We start from the raw sequence: 25,000 nt of genomic DNA, 5'->3' as shown, positions 1-25,000 counted from the left end.
ACACGATAGTCCATGCATGTACTGCTTTGTTGAAATGAAAATAGTTAATGACCTGTTACTGTCTGTTGATCACGGTAAACTGTCTGTGTTAACTTTGCTCGATCTGTCGGCTGCGTTTGACACAATAGACCACAGTATACACTTTTCTAGACTTGAACATGTTTGGGGGATTCACTCATCAGTTCTGAATTGGTTTTCTTCATTCCTATCCAACCGCTTCCAGGTTGTCTCTGTTGATAACGTTAAGTATGACCCAGCCCTGATCTCCTGTGGTGTGGCACAAGGCTCTGTCCTTGGCCCCGTTCTATTCGTTCTGTACACTGCTCCTCTTTATGATGTCATTTCTGGCCATTCTGTTCTTCACCTCTCTTTTGCTGATGATACTCAGTTACAAAAGTCTGCAGAAGCAAACCAAGTACAGTCTGATTCTGTCAATGCAGGATTGTATTCTCGATGTTAAATCCTGGATGACATTCAACAAACTAAAGTTAAATGATGACAAACCGAAGCTATGATTATTTCCTCTGCAAACAATGTCCACATCTACTTTTCCTGCCACTGTAGTGGTTGATGAAGCCATAGTTCAGTTTTCTAAATCAGCAAGGAACCTTGGGTTCATTCTTGACTCAAACCTCAGCATGCACGCTCAGGTAGTAAATCTGATACGCATAGTCAATTGTGAACTTCGTCGCATCAACTGTATCCGTCAGTACCTTTCTGTTGAAACTACTAAAGCTCTTATTTCTGCTTTTGTGCTGTCACGAATTGACTGCTGTAATTCTCTTCTCATAGGCTGGCCACATAATATTCTTCAGCGAATTAAAAAACTTCAAAACAATGCTGCCCGTCTGACTTTCAGAGTCCCACGTACTGATCACATTTCTCCTTACCTCCGCACTCTACATTGGCTCCCCATTGAAGCGAGAATTGAATACAAAGTTGCGTATCTCTGCTGTTCTGCATTCCACTCCGCAGGACCTGCATATCTTTCTGACCTTATCATGTAAAGCGCCCTGAGCTCTTAGAGAGAAAGGGCGCTATATAAATGTACATTATTATTATTATTATTATTATTATTATTACACAGTACTACAAGGACTGCAGTCACCATACACAGTCAGTGTGGTGTGAAACGAGTTCAGCCGGACAGTGTAGGCAGTGACTGGCACAGTTCAGCCGGACAGTTAGGCAGTGACTGGCACAGTTCAGCCGGACAGTTAGGCAGTGACTGGCACAGTTCAGCTGGACAGTTAGGCAGTGACTGGCACAGTTCAGCCGGACAGTTAGGCAGTGACTGGCACAGTTCAGCCGGACAGTTAGGCAGTGACTGGCACAGTTCATTGAATTATATCACTGTGTCCACAGTTGGGTGTGACAGCCAGACAGCAGAAAGCTGTTTGTGTTGGTGAATTGTGGTGCACTCTGATTTGGTCAGGCTTTATTGCTCGATCCTATTTCAACATCCATGTCATTTTTTTTTTTAATCGTTCATGGACACTGTCTGCTTGTTTGCTGGTGGCTTTCACCATGTTTAGTTTGTGACTTCCTTGACAATCTGGAAGTTGGTAAACTGTTTAGCTGGATAATAAGCTGTTAATTATTTAGATATTTTATTAAGTATTTTATTTCTGTGTTAATCAGTCAGTAGGAAGGTAGACAGGTATCATGTGTACAATTGTGTACAGAGAGAGAGAGAGAGAGGGTTACTGTTAGGTTTTCCTTTTGAACTCTTTTCTGTAATGAGACACCGTTACAGCATGTGGCAGAGTTAGACACCGTTACAATATGTGGCAGAGTTAGACACCATTACAATATGTGGCAGAGTTAGACACCGTTACAGCATGTGGCAGAGTTAGACACCATTACAACATGTGGCAGAGTTAGACACCATTACAGTATGTGGCAGAGTTAGACACCATTACAGTATGTGGCAGAGTTAGACACCATTACAACATGTGGCAGAGTTAGACGTGGCAGAGTTAGACACCATTACAACATGTGGCAGAGTTAGACACCATTACAATATGTGGCAGAGTTAGACACCATTACAGTATATGGCAGAGTTAGACACCATTACAATCCCATTACAATATGTGGCAGAGTTAGACACCATTACAACGTGTGGCAGAGTTAGACACCATTGCAACATGTGGCAGAGTTAGATACCATTACAACATGTGGCAGAGTTAGACATGGCAGAGTTAGACGCCATTAGAACATGTGGCAGAGTTAGACACCATTACAACATGTGGCAGAGTTAAAGACCATTACAACATGTGGCAGAGTTAGACACCATTACAACATGTGGCAGAGTTAGACACCATTATAACACCATTACAATATGTAGCAGAGTTAGACATGGTTGAGTCAGGCACCATTACAACATGTGGCAGAGTTAGACACCATTACAACGTGTGGCAGAGTTAGACACTATTACAGTATGTGGCAGAGTTAGACACCATTATAACACCATTACAATATGTGGCAGAGTTAGACATGGTTGAGTTAGACACCATTACATGTGGCAGAGTTAGACATGGTTGAGCTGGACACAATTACAACATGTGGCAGAGTTAGACATGGTTGAGTTGGACACAATTACAACATGTGGCAGAGTTAGACAGTAAAAATGAGATAGCACACCCCAGAAATTGTTGTCGGACATCAAGGGAACTGTGAATGGCTGGCTGCAGGTTATGCTGGGAGGGATGTCTGGCACAGGTTATGTTGGGAGGGATGTCAGGAGGGATGTCTGGCACAGGTTATGTTGGGAGGGATGTCTGGCACAGGTTATGTTGGGAGGGATGTCAGGAGGGATGTCTGGCACAGGTTATGTTGGGAGGGATGTCTGGCACAGGTTATGTTGGGAGGGATGTCTGGCACAGGTTATGTTGGGAGGGATGTCAGGAGGGATGTCTGGCACAGGTTATGTTGGGAGGGATGTCTGGCACAGGTTATGTTGGGAGGGATGTCAGGAGGGATGTCTGGCACATGTTGGGAGGGATGTCTGGCACAGGTTGGGAGGGATGTCTGGCACATGTTGGGAGGGATGTCAGGAGGGATGGCTGGCACAGGTTGGGAGTGTTGTCTGGCACAGGTTGGGAGGGATGTCTGGCACAGGTTGGAGGTTAGATCCGATTCCGTGAGGACACTGTGCTGTCCTGAGCTAGGTTCAGTGAACCATGTACTGTGCTGGATTCAGTGAACCATGTGGTGAACCATGCACTGAGCTGGGTTCAGTGAACCATGTGGTGAACCATGCACTGAGCTGGGTTCAGTGAACCATGTGGTGAACCATGCACTGAGCTAGGTTCAGTGTACCATGTGGTGAACCATGCACTGAGCTGGGTTCAGTGAACCATGTGGTGAACCATGCACTGAGCTGGGTTCAGTGAACCATGTGGTGAACCATGCACTGAGCTGGGTTCAGTGAACCATGTGGTGAACCATGCACTGAGCTAGGTTCAGTGAACCATGTGGTGAACGATGTACTGTGCTGGGTTCAGTGAACCAGGTTGTGAACCATGTACTGTGCTGGGTTATGTGAACCATGTGGTGAACCATGTACTGTGCTGGGTTCAGTGAACCAGGTTGTGAACCATGTACTGTGCTGGGTTATGTGAACCATGTGGTGAACCATGTACTGTGCTGGGTTATGTGAACCATGTACTATGCTGGGTTCAGTGAACCAAGTTGTGAACCATGTACTGTGCTGGGTTCAGTGAACCATGTTGTGAACCATGTACTGTGCTGGGTTCAGTGAACCATGTTGTGAACCATGTACTGTGCTGGGTTCAGTGAACCATGTACTATGCTGAGTTCAGTGAACCATGTACTGTGCTGGGTTCAGTGAACCATGTACTATGCTGAGTTCAGTGAACCACGCACTGTGCTGGGTTCAGTGATCCATCATTTCTCGGGATAATGCCACGACTGCACGTGGATACCTATCATTCCTGCAAGGTGCTGTGAAGGATTCTGCTGGATAGTGTGTGGACCTGATGACGTAACACAAGGTGGAGTCAGCAGTGGTGTGTGGACCTGATGACGTAACACAAGGTGGAGTCAGCAGTGGTGTGTGGACCTGATGACGTAACACAAGGTGGAGTCAGCAGTGGTGTGTGGACCTGATGACGTAACACAAGGTGGAGTCAGCAGTGGTGTGTGGACCTGATGACGTAACACAAGGTGGAGTCAGCAGTGGTGTGTGGACCTGATGACGTGACACAAGGTGGAGTCAGCAGTGGTGTGTGGACCTGATGACGTGACACACAGGGGTTATGGGAGTCAGTAGTGGTGTGTGGGAATCACAGCACAGTGCTGATTACTGACACAGACAGCACACAGCCTGTAGGAGTGTGTAGGTGGAGGAAGGGGGTGGATGTGGGAGAGTAGCCAGGCCCACAGACAGGGGCAGTGCATGCAGGCTGGGAGGGAGGGAGACGGGTACCCTGTGGTCAAATCGGAGCCGCCAGACACGGCCACGCTCAGCATGTGGCCGGCAGAATGGGAACAGGATTTACTGGAACCCTGCGGGTATTACCACCACCACCATCACCACCCTCTCCGTCACCCTCTCCCAGGTAACACTGGCTCGGTGTGTGCGTGCGAGTGTAGGGGGAGGGGTGGTGGTGTGGGGGGTGGGGGTGGGGGGTGAGCAAGTGGTTGAAAGGTGTTATGCTCTGTTTCAACTCAAAGTTTTGCATAAATGTATAGATTGTCTGTCTGTTAGTCACTTAGTGTCATACTCAGAACACACACACACACACACACACACACACACACACACACACACAACACACACGCACACAGGTTATCTATCAGTCTGTCTGCTGTCCATCTGATGAGGGGGAGGGGAGGGGGTGTGCGCGCGCGTGTGTGTATGTGTGTGTGGGTTGGGGGTGATGGGGGAGGGGGGGGGGGTGTGCGCGCGAGTGTGTGTGTGTGTGTTCGAAGGGGGAAGGGGTGAACAAGTGGTTGAAGGGTGTTTTGCTCTGTTTCAATCCAACTCAAAGTTCTGCAGTGTCTTTATAAATGTATCCGTCTGTCAGTGCCATACTCAAAAGAACACACACACACACACACACACACACACACACACACAGGTTATCCACCAGTCTGTCTGCTGTCCATCTGTGTGTGTGTGTGTGTCCATATCAATCAATCGATCAATCTGTGTATATAGATAGATCTGTCAGTCTGTCTGTCTGTGTGTATCTTTCCGCATGTCTATCTGTGTCTAGCAGCCTGTCTATCTGTGTGATCTGTCAAGTCTGTCTGTAAATATATGTGTATAAATCTATCAGTCTGTTTATCTGTGTGTATCTATCATCTGTATAGATCTGTCCATTTGCTCCCTGCCTGTCTCTGAAAAGCCAACATGGAGTGTGTAACACCCAGTCACTGCAAGTGGTTAATACTTCTTCCATGATCAGACCCAACATGGAGTCACTGCAAGTGGTTAATACTTCTTCCATGATCAGACCCAACATGGAGTCACTGCAAGTGGTTAATACTTCTTCCATGATCAGACCCAACATGGAGTCACTGCAAGTGGTTAATACTTCTTCCATGATCAGACCCAACATGGAGTCTGTAACACTCAGTCACTGCAAGTGGTTAATACTTCTTCCATGATCAGACCCAACATGAGTCACTGCAAGTGGTTAATACTTCTTCCATGATCAGACCCAACATGGAGTCTGTAACACGCAGTCACTGCAAGTGGTTAATACTTCTTCCATGATCAGACCCAACATGAGTCACTGCAAGTGGTTAATACTTCTTCCATGATCAGACCCAACATGGAGTCACTGCAAGTGATTAATACTTCTTCCATGACCAGACCCAACATGGAGTCTGTAACACTCAGTCACTGCAAGTGGTTAATACTTCTTCCATGACCAGACCCAACATGGAGTCTGTAACACGCATCACTGGAAGTGGTTAATACTTCTTCCATGACCAGACCCAACATGGAGTCTGTAACACTCAGTCACTGCAAGTGGTTAATACTTCTTCCGTGATCAGACCCAACATGGAGTCACTGCAAGTGGTTAATACTTCTTCTATGAACAGACCCAATATGGAGTCTGTAACAGTCACTGTAAGTGGTTAATACTTCTTCCATGATCAGACCCAACATGGAGTCTGTAACGTCCAGTCAGTCACTGCAAGTGGTTAATACTTCTTTCATGATCAGACCCAACTTGCAGTCTATAACACCACCTCATGTTCAAACAATGGCGAAAGGTTGACGCCTTTGGATTTGATAATGTATCCAGGGACATGTGTTTGGTGTATTCATTGTTCACAGCAGGGAGGGATATGTGTTTTGTGTATACATTGTTCACAGCAGGTAGGGATATGTGTTTGGTGTATACATTGTTCCCAGTAGGTAGGGATATGTGTTTGGTGTATACATTGTTCCCAGTAGGTAGGGATATGTGTTTGGTGTATACATTGTTCCCAGCAGTTAGGGATATTTGTTTGGTGTATATATTGTTCATGGCAGGGAGGGATATGTATTTGGTGTATACATTGTTCACAGCAGGTAGGGATATGTGTTTGGTGTATACATTGTTCCCAGTAGGTAGGGATATGTGTTTGGTGTATACATTGTTCACAGCAGGTAGGAATATGTGTTTGGTGTATACATTGTTCCCAGCAGTTAGGGATATGTGTTTGGTGTATACATTGTTCCCAGCAGGTAGGGATATGTGTTTGGTGTATACATTGTTCCCAGCAGTTAGGGATATGTGTTTGGTGTATACATTGTTCCCAGCAGGTAGGGATATGTGTTTGGTGTATACATTGTTCATGGCAAGGAGGGATATGTGTGTTCTCTCCTTGGAACATTCTGCTGGCGAGGCCCTCGTCTCTCGAAGAAACTACTTCCACTTGATACCACCACCACTTCGACTACCACTGCTACCTCTACCACTGCAATGAGCATTACTGACACTACATTACTATTACATTGCCATTCACCACTGCTTCAAAAGAGAGAGAGAGAGAGAGAGAGTCAGTGACCCCAGAGGCAGGTCACGTGCAGGCAGCAACATGCCTGGTCCGTCAGCTGATGTGGAACTGGCCTGTCACGTGACCCCGTGTCGTGCAAGTCATCACCAACACTGACCTACTGACACAGACTCTGTCTGTCTGTGACACGTAGTGTCGTCTCTTTCTCACTCACGCACCCCTTCTCTGTCTCTGTCTGTCTGTCTCTCTCTCTCTGTCTCCGTCTCTCACACTGTAACCAACTTTCTATCTCTCACAGATTGTCTCCCACACAGTCTCTGTCTCTCGCTCACTCTTTCTCTCACCCACTGTCTCTGTCTCTCATCCACTGTCTCTGTCTCTCACCCACTGTCTCTGTCTCTCACCCACTGTCTCTGTCTCTCGCTCACTCTTTCTCTCACCCACTGTCTCTGTCTCTCATCCACTGTCTCTGTCTCTCACCCACTGTCTCTGTCTCTCACACACCATCTGTCTATCACACCCTGTATTTGTCTGTAACACATTGTGCCTCTCTCTCTCTCTCTCTCTCTCTCTCTCTCTCTCTCTCTCTCACACACATACTGTCTCTGACATTCTGGAACACTGTCTCTTACTCACTGTCTCTCACACAGTCTAACACTCACTATCCCACACTCGCTGTCTCACTCACTCACTCTCTCTTTCACAATTCTCTCTCATACTGTCGGTCTCACACACTGTTTCTCGCACACACTGTCTCTCTCTCCCTCTCCCTCTCTCTCTCTCCCTCTCTCTCTCTCTCCCCTCTCTCTCTCCCTCCCCCCCCCCTCTCTCTCTCTCTCTCTCTCTCACACACAATTACACGCGCAGCAAGCAGGACGGGGAGGGGTGGGGGGTGGGGCCATCATTAGGTGTGGCACCGGGCATCATGCAGGGCAGGGGTTGGGGGGGGAGGGGATCATTTTGGTGTGACACCAGGCCGGGTTTGGGGGGAGGGGATCATTTTGGTGTGACACCAGGCCGGGGTTGGGGGGAGGGGATCATTTTGGTGTGACACCAGGCAGGAGTTGTGGGGGCATCATTTTGGTGTGACACTGGGCAGCATGCATGGCAGGGGGTGGGTGGGTGGGGGAATCATTTTGGTGTGGCACCGGGCGGGGGTGGGGGTGGGGGGGTTCAGGGGAAGCACCATTTTGGTGTGACACCGGACAGCATGCATGTTGGGGGGCACCATTTTGGTGTGACACCGGACAGCATGCATGTTGGGGGGCACCATTTTGGTGTGACACCGGGCAGCATGCATGTTGGGGGGCTACCGGAAAATTTCCATTCTCACTCTTCTCGACTTGTCAGTCGCCTTTGACACGATAGACCATTCAATCCTTCTTTCCCGTCTTCATTTTACATTTGGCATCAACGGCACTGTTCTCAACTGGTTCAAATCTTATCTCATTGATCGATTCCAGTCTGTCATTGTCGATAATTTCCAGTCTGAACCTGTTAAAATCAAACACGGAGTCCCACAGGGATCTGTTTTAGGCCCAGTTCTCTTTACACTGTACGCTGTTCCTCTCGCTGAAATTATCAAACAACACAATGTTGGTCATCATTCCTATGCTGATGATACTCAGCTTCAGAAGAGTGATACCCCTGAAAAATTGTCCTCGCTCTTGCAGGAAACATCTGAATGCTTCCTGGACATTCAAAACGGGATGACTCTAAATAAGTTATAATTGAACGCAGACAAAACTGAAGCAATGATCATATAAACTAAACAAAAACTCTGTTCCATCACAACTGACAAAATCAAACTCGGCAGTACATCCATCCCTCTTTCCAGCTCAGTCAAAAATCTCGGCGTTGTCCGTGACAACACACTGTCTATGCAAAAATGTATCAGTCAGACATGGCAGTCCTGCTACTGTCCATTGCGACGTATCAGTTCCATTCGGAAATATCTGTCCACCGATGCATCATCTAGACTTGTCGTTTCTCTTATTCTCTCTCGCCTCGACTACTGTAACTCTCTATTGTTTGGTTTGTCTGCTTCACCCATTCAGTCCCTTCAGCGCATACAAAACTCTGCTGCCCGACTCGTCCTCAGAAAGAAAAGATCTGTGCACATCACTCCTCTTTTGCAGCATCTCCATTGGCTCCCTGTCTCACACAGAATAAAGTACAAGATCAGCACTCTATGTTATAAATGTATTCACAAATCTGCACCTTCCTGTCTTTGTAGTTGCCTTCATCTCTACACTCCATCTCGCTCTCTATGATTGGCTTCGGATCCACTATGTTTACGCGTACCCAGATTCATACACTCCACTGTTGGACACCGCTCTTTCTCTGTCTCTGGACCTTGCATTTGAAATGAACTTCCTCTTTCGCTTTGTCAGGTCTCCACACTCGGCTCTTTCAAGTCTGGCCTTCAAATCCATCTCTTCCCTATATAGCCTTTCTCCCCTACCTCTTCCTTGTCTTCAGTTTCGTCATCAGTTTTAGAGTTATGCTTGCACATGAATGACTGGAGTGAAAGCGCTTTGATTTGTTTCTGCACAAGATTCAGTGCTATGTAATTATTATTATTATTATTATTATTATTATTACAGCATGCATGTTGGGGGGACACCATTTTGGTGTGAAACAGGACAGCATGCATGTAGAGGGTGTGTGTGTGTGGGGTGGGGGGGGGGGCGGTACCATTTTGGTGTGACACCGGACAGCATTCTTGTGGGGGGGGGGGCACCATTTTGGTATTACACCGGACAGCCTGCATGGGGGGCGTGAGGGGGCACCATTTTGGTGTGACACCGGACAGCCTGCATGGGGGGCGGGAGGGGGCACCATTTTGGTGTGACACCGGACAGCCTGCATGGGGGGCGGGAGGGGGCACCATTTTGGTGTGACACCGGACAGCCTGCATGGGGGGGCGGGGGATGGGGCGTGGATGTGTGTGTGTGTGTGGGGGGTCATCATTTTGGTGTGACACCGGACAGCATTCTTGTGGGGGGGGGGGCACCATTTTGGTATTACACCGGACAGCCTGCATGGGGGGCGTGAGGGGGCACCATTTTGGTGTGACACCGGACAGCCTGCATGGGGGGCGGGAGGGGGCACCATTTTGGTGTGACACCGGACAGCCTGCATGGGGGGCGGGAGGGGGCACCATTTTGGTGTGACACCGGACAGCCTGCATGGGGGGCGGGGGATGGGGCGTGGATGTGTGTGTGTGTGGGGGGGGTCATCATTTTGGTGTGACACCGGACAGGGGTTGGGGGTTGCGGTCAGCGGCCGGTCACTGCAGATGACTCACCGTCACGTGACCCGCTGATCAGCCAACTGGTTCATTGACAGTCTGCTGGTACGGCATACAGGACACAGGGTGTGGGAGGGGGGAGGGTGATAATGATAATGACAATAATGATAATGATAATAATTGCAAAACAACAATAATACTGCTAATATATTATTATTATTATTATTATGAACAATGATAACATAAATACCTATATATATAATATATATATATATGGTGCAAACTTCCCTTGTAATGAAATAGTGCACAATGGCATACAACAGGACATGAAGACAAGCAAATTAAAGTGCAGGAATAGGGAGGGGCAACAAGAAACAGGCAGCATTTCTGACAGTGGAATGGAAACAGGTAACATTTCTGACAGTGGAATGGAAACAGGTAACATTTCTGACAGTGGAATGGAAACAGGTAACATTTCTGACAGTGGAATAGAAACAGGTAATATTTCTGACAGTGGAATGGAAACAGGTAGCATTTCTGACAGTGGAATAGAAACAGGCAGCATTTCTGACAGTGGAATGGAAACAGGTAACATTTCTGACAGTGGAATGGAAACAGGCAGCATTTCTGACAGTGGAATGGAAACAGGTAACATTTCTGACAGTGGAATAGAAACAGGTAACATTTCTGACAGTGGAATGGAAACAGGTAACATTTCTGACAGTGGAATGGAAACAGGTAACATTTCTGACAGTGGAATAGAAACAGGTAATATTTCTGACAGTGGAATAGAAACAGGTAGCATTTGTGCCAGTGGAATAGAAACAGGTAACATTTCTGACAGTGGAATAGAAATAGATAGAAAAAGGCAACAAGAAACCGGTAACATTTCTGACAGTGGAATAGAAACAGGTAGCATTTCTGACAGTGGAGTAGAAACAGGTAACATTTCTGACAGTGGAATAGAAATAGATAGAAAAAGGCAACAAGAAACCGGTAACATTTCTGACAGTGGAATAGAAACAGGTAACATTTCTGACAGTGGAATGGAAACAGGTAACATTTCTGACAGTGGAATAGAAACAGGTAATATTTCTGACAGTGGAATAGAAACAGGTAGCATTTGTGCCAGTGGAATAGAAACAGGTAACATTTCTGACAATGGAATAGAAACAGTTAATATTTCTGACAGTGGAATAGAAACAGGTAACATTTCTGACAGTGGAATAGAAACAGGTAATATTTCTGACAATGGAATAGAAACAGGTAGCATTTCTGACAGTGGAGTAGAAACAGGTAACATTTCTGACAGTGGAATAGAAATAGATAGAAAAAGGCAACAAGAAACCGGTAACATTTCTGACAGTGGAGTAGAAACAGGTAACATTTCTGACAGTGGAATAAAAAACAGATAACATTTCTGACAATGGAACAGAAACAGGTAACATTTCTGACAGTGGAATAGAAACAGGTAGCATTTCTGACAGTGGAATAGAAATAGATAACACTTCTGACAGTGGAATAGAAACAGGTAACACTTCTGACAGTGGAATAGAAACAGGTAACACTTCTGACAGTGGAATAGAAACAGGTAACACTTCTGACAGTGGAACAGAAACTAGTAACATTTCTGACAATGGAATAGAAACAGGTAACATTTCTGACAGTGGAATAGAAACAGGTAACACTACTGACAGTGGAATAGAAACAGGTAACATTTCTGACAGTGGAATAGAAACAGGTAACATTTCTGACAATGGAACAGAAACTGGTAACATTTCTGACAATGGAATAGAAAAAAAGGCTACAAGAAACAGGTAACATTTCTGACAATGGAACAGAAACAGGTAACATTTCTGACAATGGAACAGAAACAGGAAATTGGAATAGAAAAAAGGCAACAAGAAACAGGTAACATTTCTGACAATGGAATAAAAACAGATAACATTTCTGACAATGGAACAGAAACTGGACAGTTTTCTGACAGTAGTGTTGGGATAGGTGAGAACAGGACAGTTTTCTGACAGTAGTGTTGGGATAGGTGAGAACAGGACAGTTTTCTGACAGTAGTGTTGGGATAGGTGAGAACAGGACAGTTTTCTGACAGTAGTGTTGGAATAGGTGAGAAGAAACAGGACAGTTTTCTGACAGTAGTGTTGGGATAGGTGAGAACAGGACAGTTTTCTGACAGTAGTGTTGGGATAGGTGAGAACAGGACAGTTTTCTGACAGTAGTGTTGGAATAGGTGAGAAGAAACAGGACAGTTTTCTGACAGTAGTGTTGGAATAGGTGAGAAGAAACAGGACAGTTTTCTGACAGTAGTGTTGGGATAGGTGAGAAGAAACAGGACAGTTTTCTGACAGTAGTGTTGGAATAGGTGAGAACAGGACAGTTTTCTGACAGTAGTGTTGGAATAGGTGAGAACAGGACAGTTTTCTGACAGTAGTGTTGGGATAGGTGAGAAGAAACAGGACAGTTTTCTGACAGTAGTGTTGGGATAGGTGAGAACAGGACAGTTTTCTGACAGTAGTGTTGGGATAGGTGAGAAGAAACAGGACGGTTTTCTGACAGTAGTGTTGGAATAGGTGAGAAGAAACAGGACAGTTTTCTGACAGTAGTGTTGGAATAGGTGAGACGAAACAGGACAGTTTTCTGACAGTAGTGTTGGGATAGGTGAGAACAGGACAGTTTTCTGACAGTAGTGTTGGGATAGGTGAGAACAGGACAGTTTTCTGACAGTAGTGTTGGGATAGGTGAGAAGAAACAGGACAGTTTTCTGACAGTAGTGTTGGAATAGGTGAGAAGAAACAGGACAGTTTTCTGACAGTAGTGTTGGGATAGGTGAGAACAGGACAGTTTTCTGACAGTAGTGTTGGAATAGGTGAGAACAGGACAGTTTTCTGACAGTAGTGTTGGGATAGGTGAGAAGAAACAGGACAGTTTTCTGACAGTAGTGTTGGGATAGGTGAGAAGAAACAGGACGGTTTTCTGACAGTAGTGTTGGAATAGGTGAGAAGAAACAGGACAGTTTTCTGACAGTAGTGTTGGGATAGGTGAGAACAGGACAGTTTTCTGACAGTAGTGTTGGAATAGGTGAGAAGAAACAGGACAGTTTTCTGACAGTAGTGTTGGAATAGGTGAGAAGAAACAGGACAGTTTTCTGACAGTAGTGTTGGAATAGGTGAGAAGAAACGGGACAGTTTTCTGACAGTAGTGTTGGGATAGGTGAGAACAGGACAGTTTTCTGACAGTAGTGTTGGAATAGGTGAGAAGAAACGGGACAGTTTTCTGACAGTAGTGTTGGGATAGGTGAGAAGAAACGGGACAGTTTTCTGACAGTAGTGTTGGGATAGGTGAGAAGAAACGGGACAGTTTTCTGACAGTAGTGTTGGAATAGACAACAAGGAACAGGAAAGTTTTCTGACATTAGTGAAGGAATAGACAACAAGGAACAGGAATGTTTTCTGACAGTAGTGAAGGAATAGACAACAAGGAACAGGAATGTTTTCTGACATTTGTGAAGGAATAGACAACAAGGAACAGGAAAGTTTTCTGACATTAGTGAAGGAATAGACGACAAGGAACAGGAATGTTTTCTGACAGTAGTGAAGGAATAGACAACAAGGAACAGGAATGTTTTCTGACAGTAGTGAAGGAATAGACAACAAGGAACAGGAATGTTTTCTGACATTTGTGAAGGAATAGACGACAAGGAACAGGAATGTTTTCTGACAGTAGTGAAGGAATAGACAAGGAACAGGAATGTTTTCTGACAGTAGTGAAGGAATAGACAACAAGGAACAGGAATGTTTTCTGACAGTAGTGAAGGAATAGACAACAAGGAACAGGAATGTTTTCTGACAGTAGTGAAGGAATAGACAACAAGGAACAGGAATGTTTTCTGACAGTAGTGAAAGAATAGACAACAAGGAACAGGAATGTTTTCTGACAGTAGTGAAGGAATAGACAACAAGGAACAGGAATGTTTTCTGACAGTAGTGAATGAATACACAAGAAGGATTTCGTCTGTGCATGTTTTGATGCTTGATTTTTAATTACGTAGTAAATATTTGGTCCAGTTCGCGGCTGTTTACGGTGACTGTTTTGTTCACACGGAATGGTTTTCGGAGGTTTTAGGAGTTTAAAAAAAATATTTTTTAATATTTTTATTTATTTATTTTATTTTATTATTTTCTACATGTGGTTGTGATTTTATGTAGAGTTTTTAATTTTGTTATATTTTACTCGTGTAATGTGTGCCTTGAGCATTACTGTATTTTAATGAATGGTGCAATATAAATAAACTGTTATTATTATTACACACACGCACACACACACACACACACACACACACACACACACACACACACAAGACATGATAAATAACTTACGCGTATCGGCCATAGGCATACGTATTGGGGAGGGGCATAGATTATTATGAATTTCAGGATGATTATATGATAACATTATTTAAACACATTGATTACATTTAATACACGTCGCCATTCGCTATATTGTTTTAGCAAACTGCATGTCATGTATTCTAAATATCGAGGTTCAGCGAAAATACGATTACACATTTCTCAATATTACTTCATTAATTTCATTAATTTGCTGTCTCCTTTTTACGGCTCAAAGAACGAATTTGGCTACTTGGTGACTGATGATAGCATTATTCCCTTCTAACAGTTTATGTTGTGGTAAATTTCGGGAATTCTTTTTTTTATAAAGCTTTGTCTCAAGTCGTTGAATCGTCGTCGTCGGCCTTCTTCCGTCTCGAGAGACGATGGCTGCACCAGAAATGTAGTCACTGCCGGGCATTGCACTTTCTGTTGTGGCTGTGTAGACCGATGCTGGAGTGGCAATCTCTACTTGCATAGATATAGGTAGATGCTGCTTGGTTTACAAGTTGTTGAATACTACCGGACAAACAAAAACAAAGCGGATTTCGTTTTGCTCGTCATATGTATGGATGTCGATACCAGCCCGGGCCCTGGCGACCAGTACAGCAAGAGAGAGAGAGAGAGAGAGTCGATAAGATTGTATTACAGGGAGGGTTTTTTTTGTTTTGGAGGGGGGGGGAGGGGGCGGGGGGGGGGAGGGGGCAGAAGGAAGGTGTGGGTGGGAGGAGAGCTTGCTGTTGGTCTGTTCGTTCCGTTTTCCGGCCAGTGTTTGTGTCACGGCTGGCTGGCTACACTGCCTGCTGGATGACCGCCAGGCAGTCATGCATGACGACCCACACCCACGCTCCCAGCACACAGCAGTGTCACACCTGTCCCACACCCACACCCCCAGCACACAGCAGTGTCACACCTGTCCCACACCCACACCCCCAGCACACAGCAGTGTCACACCTGTCCCACACCCCCAGCACACAGCAGTGTCACACCTGTCCCACACCCACACCCCCAGCACACAGCAGTGTCACACCTGTCCCACACCCACACCCCCAGCACACAGCAGTGTCACACCTGTCCCACACCCACACCCCCAGCACACAGCAGTGTCACACCTGTCCCACACCCACACCCCCAGCACACAGCAGTGCAATACCTGTCCCACACCCACACCCCCAGCACACAGCAGTGTCACACCTGTCCCACACCCACACCCCCAGCAAACAGCAGTGTCACACCTGTCCCACACCCACACTCACATCCCCAGCACACATCAGTGTCACACCTGTCTCACACCCACGCCCACACCCCCAGCACACAGCAGTGTCACACCTGTCCCACACCCACACCCCCAGCACACAGCAGTGTCACACCTCTGTCAGTCTTGTCACTCCAGGTCTTTAAGTCATCTGTATCCACTGTCAGTCTGCCTATTGCTTTTTGAGTCACCTGGAGATTCAGCAGACTACAATACCATAATTGATTATTAATTTTATTGAGCATGTGCTATCAACTATTGGGATTGTCAGTTCGAAATAGTCCAAATTCTGAAAGATGAATATGTAAATTCCAGAAACTTCTATGGATACATGAGTTTAGGTTACATTTCATTCCAGATTAAACTCGATTATTCGAAATGATTACAAATCCATTCACATGCATTGCATCTTAACTCCCACAGATTAATGTGAATAAGGAAATGCAGATAGCATAAATTTACATTTTGGGTTCCATGCATTGCTAGGAACGTTTATTTTAATGTATAATATATTTCACTCACCCTATCAAGTTGACAGAGGCCCGCAAACAACGCTGTTGCCTTTCCCCTTTCTGCCTAACTGAGAACTGACGAAATTACAGCTACTGGTTCTACAAGGAAAGCTAGGAGAACTCACTTTGTAAAAAAGATATAGTATCAAGATGCAGCACACCCACCTTTAATGAATATTTTGCACGTTAAATAATTACGCAAAAGCCTGAATCATTCCAATTGCTCACAGGGGCATGAACATGCTCTCTTTCTCTCTCTCTCTCTCTCTCTCTCTCTCTCGCGCGCGCGCGCGCTCTAAGCTGGGCAAAGATTACAATTCCACCCTGTTACATACATGTGTGTGTGTGTGTGTGTGTGTGTGTGTGCCAGTGCATACGCTGCCAGGAAGGGACACTTAGCGATACACTGAACAGACGGAACACAGACACGGCACGTAGAGCCAAGGAAAGAGATGGGAAAAGCTTTCTGGCGGTTTGTGAAAAGTGCAATCCATTCATCATCTGCGTGCGAGGAGGAAGAGGTGTGTGCGTGCACATGCGCGCCTTTGTCGTGTGTATATTGGGGCACCCGTGTGTGTGTGTGTGTGTGTGTGAAGCAGAGCTTTGAGCGTGACAGCTTGCACTGTAGCCTGTGAGAGAAAGTTGAGGCAGACGTGCAGACAGTGGTGGATTGAACCAATCACTGCCTTTCCTTTTCTCAGCCCTCCGCTGACTCCACCCCATTTCCCTGGCAGTCTCGTTGCGGTGTCCAGCTTCCCGGTGATTCCATTCTCTTTTTGTGCCGGTACTTTTTCCGTCTTTGTCGTTCGCGCTATCAATTTTACTGTAATACCTTGTTATTCTTACTCTTTTTACGTTGTAGTAGCATTTTACTATGGTGGTAATAGCAGCAGTGATAGTGGTGGTTACATCCTTGGCTTTGTTCAGCGCTGTTTCAATGTAAATCAGTGTTCCTTTTTTAACATGGTGGGACAGCCCAAAAGAGACCAGAACAGAGGTGATTGCTGGAGAGATTCGGGATTCAGATGATCAACCATGAGGCCTTTAGCCCTCTTGAAGGGGTGTGATGTACAGAATTGTAAACATACAAGTGCACAACATAAGATATTCAGCGAAGGATTTGCATTTTCAGTAATTGATTGTAACTTGGCTGTATGTGGGTAAATAGACTGTGCTTTGTGTGGGTAAATTAAGTTTCTTACAAAATTGCAAGAGAGAGAGAGAGTAACTAACGAGTACTCATTGAGGAATCTCATTGCTGAAGATTAATACCTTACGAGTCCACAGGGGACGGAACTGCTGTCATACCACGTTAGAGTTGTCTTCCTTCAGAGAGACCAAAACTGCTGTCATGTCAGACCTACACTTGTCTTTCCTTCAGAGAGACCAAAACTGCTGTCAGACCTACACTTGTCTTTCCTTCAGAGAGACCAAAACTGCTGTCAGGCCTACACTTGTCTTTCCTTCAGAGAGACCAAAACTGCTGTCAGACCTACACTTGTCTTTCCTTCAGAGAGACCAAAACTGCTGTCATATCAGACCTACACTTGTCTTTCCTTCAGAGAGACCAAAACTGCTGTCAGACCTACACTTGTCTTTCCTTTAGAGAGACCAAAACTGCTGTCATATCAGACCTACACTTGTCTTTCCTTCAGAGAGACCAAAACTGCTGTCAGACCTACACTTGTCTTTCCTTCAGAGAGACCAAAACTGCTGTCATATCAGACCTACACTTGTCTTTCCTTTAGAGAGACCAAAACTGCTGTCATATCAGACCTACACTTGTCTTTCCTTCAGAGAGACCAAAACTGCTGTCAGACCTACACTTGTCTTTCCTTCAGAGAGACCAAAACTGCTGTCATATCAGACCTATACTTGTCTTCCTTCAGAGAGACCAAAACTGCTGTCATATCAGACCTACACTTGTCTTTCCTTCAGAGAGACCAAAACTGCTGTCATATCAGACCTACACTTGTCTTTCCTTCAGAGAGACCAAAACTGCTGTCATATCAGACCTACACTTGTCTTCCTTCAGAGAGACCAAAACTGCTGTCATGTCAGACCTACACTTGTCTTTCCTTCAGAGAGACCAAAACTTGTCATTTGGATTTGTATTTCTTTTTATCACAACAGATTTCTCTGTGAAATTCGGGCTGCTCTCCCCAGGGAGAGTGCATCGCCATACTACAGCGCCACCCATTTTTTGGTATTTTTCCTGTGTGCAGTTTTATTTGTTTTTCCTATTGAAGTGGATTTTTCTACAGAATTTTGCCAGGAACAACCCTTTTGTTGCCGTGGGTTCTTTTACGTGCGCTAAGTGCATGCTGCACACGGGACCTCGGTTTATCGTCTCATCCGAATGACTAGCGTCCAGACCACCACTCATGGTCTAGTGGAGGGGGAGAAAATTTCGGGGGCTGTGCCGTGATTCGAACCAGCGCGCTCAGATTCTCTCGCTTCCTAGGCGGACGCGTTACCTCTAGGCCATCACTCCACTTCAGAATGTTTTTATTGTATTATACCTTATTTTGTAAATGTTTTTATGTATAGTTTTTTTTATGCCTTACTTTATAATCGTTTAATATACATTATTTGATAATTGTTTTTGCATACCTTATTTTGTAACTGTTTTTAAATGCATCTTTGTAAAGTTGTAAAGTTGTTTTATACTGATGGACGAATTTGGGGTTGTTGTTTTTTTCACTGTAGGATTGATGCTATATCCTGCTAACTTACTCGCTGGATAGAAATGACCAACTTGTGTGAAGGTATTATGTAACAAACGAAATAAATTCTCTCTCTTCCTCGCTGGATAGAAATGACCAACCTGTGTGAAGGTATTATGTAACAAAAGATATATATATGAAGGGGGCAGAGGAGGTGGGGAAGGGGGGGGGGGCAAAATCTCTGTTCCTCACTGGATAGAAAGGACAGTCCACTTGAAGTCAGGGTTGATAGGGTGGATAGAAAGGACAGTCTACGTGAAGTCAGGGTTGATAGGATGGATAGAAAGGACAGTCCACGTGAACTCAGGGTTGATAGGGTGGATAGAAAGGACAGTCCACGTGAAGTCAGTGGACAGAAAGGACAGTCCACGTGAAGTCAGGGTTGATAGGGTGGATAGAAAGGACAGTCCACGTGAAGTCAGGGTTGATATGGTGGATAGAAAGGACAGTCCACGTGAAGTCAGTGGATAGAAAGGACAGTCCACGTGAAGTCAGGGTTGATAGGGTGGATAGAAAGGACAGTCCACGTGAAGTCAGTGGATAGAAAGGACAGTCCACGTGAAGTCAGTGATAGAAAGGACAGTCCACGTGAAGTCAGGGTTGATAGGATGGATAGAAAGGACAGTCTACGTGAACTCAGGGTTGATAGGGTGGATAGAAAGGACAGTCCACGTGAAGTCAGTGGACAGAAAGGACAGTCCACGTGAAGTCAGTGTTGATAGGGTGGATAGAAAGGACAGTCCACGTGAAGTCAGGGTTGATAGGGTGGATAGAAAGGACAGTCCACGTGAAGTCAGGGTGGATAGAAAGGACAGTCCACGTGAAGTCAGTGATAGAAAGGACAGTCCACGTGAAGTCAGGGTTGATAGGGTGGATAGAAAGGACAGTCCACGTGAAGTCAGGGTTGATAGGGTGGATAGAAAGGACAGTCCACGTGAAGTCAGTGGATAGAAAGGACAGTCCACGTGAAGTCAGTGGATAGAAAGGACAGTCCACGTGAAGTCAGGATTGATAGGGTGGATAGAAAGGACAGTCCACGTGAAGTCAGGGTTGATAGGGTGGATAGAAAGGACAGTCCACGTGAAGTCAGGGTTGATAGAGTGGATAGAAAGGACAGTCCACGTGAAGTCATGGTGGATAGAAAGGACAGTCCACGTGAAGTCAGTGGATAGAAAGGACAGTCCACGTGAAGTCAGTGATAGAAAGGACAGTCCACGTGAAGTCAGGGTTGATAGGGTGGATAGAAAGGACAGTCCACGTGAAGTCAGTGTTGATAGGATGGATAGAAAGGACAGTCCACGTGAAGTCAGTGTTGATAGGATGGATAGAAAGGACAGTCCACGTGAAGTCAGTGGATAGAAAGGACAGTCCACGTGAAGTCAGTGTTGATAGGATGGATAGAAAGGACAGTCCACGTGAAGTCAGTGGATAGAAAGGACAGTCCACGTGAAGTCAGTGGATAGAAAGGACAGTCCACGTGAAGTCAGTGTTGATAGGATGGATAGAAAGGACAGTCCACGTGAAGTCAGTGTTGATAGGGTGGATAGAAAGGACAGTCCACGTGAAGTCAGTGTTGATAGGGTGGATAGAAAGGACAGTCCACGTGAAGTCAGTGTTGATAGGGTGGATAGAAAGGACAGTCCACGTGAAGTCAGTGTTGATAGGATGGATAGAAAGGACAGTCCACGTGAAGTCAGGGTGGATAGAAAGGACAGTCCACGTGAAGTCAGAGTGGATAGAAACGACAGTCCACGTGAAGTCGGAGTGGATAGAAAGGACAGTCCACGTGAAGTCAGTGGATAGAAAGGACAGTCCACGTGAAGTCAGTGATAGAAAGGACAGTCCGCGTGAAGTCAGAGTGGATAGAAAGGACAGTCCACGTGAAGTCAGTGGATAGAAAGGACAGTCCACGTGAAGCCAGTGGATAGAAAGGACAGTCCGCGTGAAGTCAGTGATAGAAAGGACAGTCCACGTGAAGCCAGTGGATAGAAAGGACAGTCCACGTGAAGTCAGTGATAGAAAGGACAGTCCACGTGAAGCCAGTGGATAGAAAGGACAGTCCACGTGAAGCCAGTGGATAGAAAGGACAGTCCGCGTGAAGCCAGTGGATAGAAAGGACAGTCCGCGTGAAGTCAGGGTTGATAGGGTGGATAGAAAGGACTCCGCGTGTAGTCAGTCCACGTGACAGTCCACGTGACTTCAGGGTGGATAGAAAGGACAGTCCACGTGAAGCCAGTGGATAGAAAGGACAGTCCGCGTGAAGTCAGTGATAGAAAGGACAGTCCACGTGAAGCCAGTGGATAGAAAGGACAGTCCACGTGAAGCCAGTGGATAGAAAGGACAGTCCGCGTGAAGTCAGTGTTGATAGGATGGATAGAAAGGACAGTCCACGTGAAGTCAGTGTTGATAGGATGGATAGAAAGGACAGTCCACGTGAAGCCAGTGGATAGAAAGGACAGTCCACGTGAAGCCAGTGGATAGAAAGGACAGTCCGCGTGAAGCCAGTGGATAGAAAGGACAGTCCGCGTGAAGTCAGGGTTGATAGGGTGGATAGAAAGGACTCCGCGTGTAGTCAGTCCACGTGACAGTCCACGTGACTTCAGGGTGGATAGAAAGGACAGTCCACGTGAAGTCGGAGTGGATAGAAAGGACAGTCCACGTGAAGTCAGTGATAGAAAGGACAGTCCACGTGAAGTCAGAGCCAGGCGGGCAGGCAGTGGAATGCCAGCGGGTTTATGTGTGGGATGAAAGCCTGTGACCCCACCGTGACCCTTGGCCACGGCACAAAGGTCAGCCGGAGGGCAGGAGGACGAGCCAGCCAGGGGGAGAACTGGAAAGAGTGGGGGGGGGGGGGGGGGGGGGGCATTGGCCTTGACTTTGCTTCCAACGGACTGGCGATACACACGTTCCCACACAGACTACACGCATGGAAATGAACACACTTTCTCCCTTCCCTCCATCTGGTATTGTCTGGCTGTGTGTGTTGCTGTTGTTCTCAGTGTGTTGCTGTGTATGTTGTACTGGTCAGTGTGTTGCTGTGTGTGTCTTGTCAGTGTGTTGCTGTGTGTGTCCTGTCAGTGTGTTGCTGTGAGAGTCCTGTTCTCAGTGTGTTGCTGTCAGTGTCTTGTTCTCAGTGTGTTGCTGTGAGAGTCCTGTTCTCAGTGTGTTGCTGTGAGAGTCCTGTTCTCAGTGTGTTGGTGTGTGTATCCTGTCAGTGTGTTGCTGTGAGAGTCCTGTTCTCAGTGTGTTGCTGTGAGAGTCCTGTTCTCAGTGTGTTGCTGTCAGTGTCTTGTTCTCAGTGTGTTGCTGTCAGTGTCTTGTTCTCAGTGTGTTGCTGTGAGAGTCCTGTTCTCAGTGTGTTGCTGTGAGAGTCCTGTTCTCAGTGTGTTGCTGTGAGTGTTGTACTGGTCAATGTGTACCTGTGTGTGTCATGTTGTCAGTGTGTTGCTGTGAGTGTTGTATTGGTCACTGTGTACCTGTGTGTGTCATGTTGTCAGTGTGTTGCTGTGAGTGTTGTATTGATCAATGTGTACCTGTGTGTGTCATGTTGTTTAGTGTGTTGCTGTGAGTGTTGTACTGGTCAGTGTGTACCTGTGTGTGTCATGTTGTCAGTCTGTTGCTGTGAGTGTTGTACTGATCACTGTGTACCTGTGTGTGTCATGTTGTCAGTGTGTTGCTGTGAGTGTTGTATTGGTCAGTGTGTACCTGTGTGTGTCATGTTGTCAGTATGTTGCTGTGAGTGTTGTATTGGTCACTGTGTACCTGTGTGTGTCATGTTGTCAGTGTGTTGCTGTGAGTGTTGTATTGGTCACTGTGTACCTGTGTGTGTCATGTTGTCAGTGTGTTGTAGTGAGTGTTGTACTGGTCAATGTGTACCTGTGTGTGTCATGTTGTCAGTGTGTTGCTGTGAGTGTTGTACTGGTCAGTGTGTACCTGTGTGTGTCATGTTGTCAGTCTGTTGCTGTGAGTGTTGTATTGGTCAATGTGTACGTGTGTGTGTCATTTTGTCAGTGTGTTGCTGTAAGTGTTGTATTGGTCACTGTGTACCTGTGTGTGTCATGTTGTCAGTGTGTTGCTGTGAATGTTGTACTGGTCACTGTGTACCTGTGTGTGTCATGTTGTCAGTGTGTTGCTGTGAGTGTTGTACTGATCAGTGTGTACTTGTGTGTGTCATGTTATCAGTGTGTTGCTGTGAGTGTTGCACTGATCAGTGTGTACCTGTGTGTGTCATGTTGTTAGTGTGTTGCTGTGAGTGTTGCACTAGTCAATATGTACCTGTGTGTGTCATGTTGTCAGTGTGTTGCTGTGAGTGTTGCACTGATCAGTGTGTACCTGTGTGTGTCATGTTGTCAGTGTGTTGCTGTGAGTGTTGCACTGGTCAATGTGTACCTGTGTGTGTCATTTCAGTGTGTTGCTGTGAGAGTCCTGTTCTCAGTGTGTTGCTGTCAGTGTCTTGTTCTCAGTGTGTTGCTGTCAGTGTCTTGTTCTCAGTGTGTTGCTGTGAGTGTCTTGTTCTCAGTGTGTTGCTGTGAGAGTCCTGTTCTCAGTGTGTTGCTGTCAGTGTCTTGTTCTCAGTGTGTTGCTGTCAGTGTCTTGTTCTCAGTGTGTTGCTGTCAGTGCCTTGTTCTCAGTGTGTTACTGTGAATGTTGTACTGGTCAATGTGTTCCTTTGTGTGTCTTGTCAGTGTGTTGCTGTGAGTGCCGGGTTGGTCAGTGTGTACCTGTGTGTGTCTTGTTGTCAGTGTGTTGCTGTGTTGGTCAGAGTGGTGCTCTGAGTGCTGTGTTAGTCACTGTCTTGCTGTGAGTGCTGTGTTATTCACTGTCTTGCTGTGTGTCGTGTTGGTCAATGTGTACCTGTGTGTGTCTTGTCAGTGTCTTGCTGTGTTGGTCAGAGTGGTGCTGTATGTGCTGCGTTGTCAGTGTGTTTCTGTGTTGTCAGTGTGGTGCTGTGTGTGCCATGTTGGTCAGCGTGTTGGTGTGTGTGCCGTGTTGTCAGTGTGTTGCTGTGTGTGCTGTGTTGTCAGTGTGGTGCTGTGTGTGCCATGTTGGTCAGCGTGTTGGTGTGTGTGCCGTGTTGTCAGTGTGTTGCTGTGTGTGCTGTGTTGTCAGTGTGTTGCTGTGTGTGTGTGTTGGTCAGCATGTTTCTGTGTTTGACGTGTCGGCCAGCGCATTGATGTGTGTTTCTTGTCAGTGTGTTGCTGTGTGTGCCGTGTTGTCAGTGTGTTGCTGTGTGTGCCATGTTGTCAGTGTGTTGTGTGTGCCATGTTGTCAGTGTGTTGTTGTGTGTGCCATGTTGTCAGTGTGTTGTTGTGTGTGTCATGTTGTCAGTGTGTTGCTGTGTGTGCCATGTTGTCAGTGTGTTGTTGTGTGTGCCATGTTGTCAGTGTGTTGTTGTGTGTGCCATGTTGTCAGTGTGTTGCTGTGTGTGCCATGTTGTCAGTGTGTTGCTGTGTGTGCCATGTTGTCAGTGTGTTGTTGTGTGTGCCATGTTGTCAGTGTGTTGCTGTGTGTGCCATGTTGTCAGTGTGTTGCTGTGTGTGCCATGTTGTCAGTGTGTTGCTGTGTGTGCCATGTTGTCAGTGTGTTGTTGTGTGTGCCATGTTGTCAGTGTGTTGTTGTGTGTGCCATGTTGTCAGTGTGTTGCTGTGTGTGCCATGTTGTCAGTGTGTTGCTGTGTGTGCCATGTTGTCAGTGTGTTGCTGTGTGTGCTCACTTAAGTAGGACCAGTGACCTGCATCAAACAATATATGTTTATATCTATTGCGATTTATATCTATATCTTTTCATATATATAGATCTATATCTAAGTCTAAGTGGCTAGATTATGGGTTATGTAGTACACAACCCTGACACAGCTATTGGCGTTTTGTCAG

The 25,000-nt window shown here is 46.0% G+C and overlaps 1 protein-coding gene and 1 pseudogene across 1 annotated transcript in view; both read left to right on the top strand.

Annotated features, from left to right (window-relative positions):
- Positions 1-25,000, top strand: part of LOC143279576 (ecdysone receptor-like) — a 119,181-nt gene that overhangs the window by 75,569 nt on the left and 18,612 nt on the right. The gene's annotated exons all lie outside the window — the stretch shown is intronic.
- LOC143295879 (uncharacterized) lies at positions 19,403-23,547 on the top strand (annotated as a pseudogene).

Source organism: Babylonia areolata, chromosome 2, assembly GCF_041734735.1.
Source record: "Babylonia areolata isolate BAREFJ2019XMU chromosome 2, ASM4173473v1, whole genome shotgun sequence".
Classification (NCBI taxonomy): Eukaryota; Metazoa; Mollusca; class Gastropoda; order Neogastropoda; family Buccinidae; genus Babylonia; species Babylonia areolata.
Note: the sequence above shows the minus strand (reverse complement) of the source record. Positions and strands in the feature narration are given on the sequence as shown.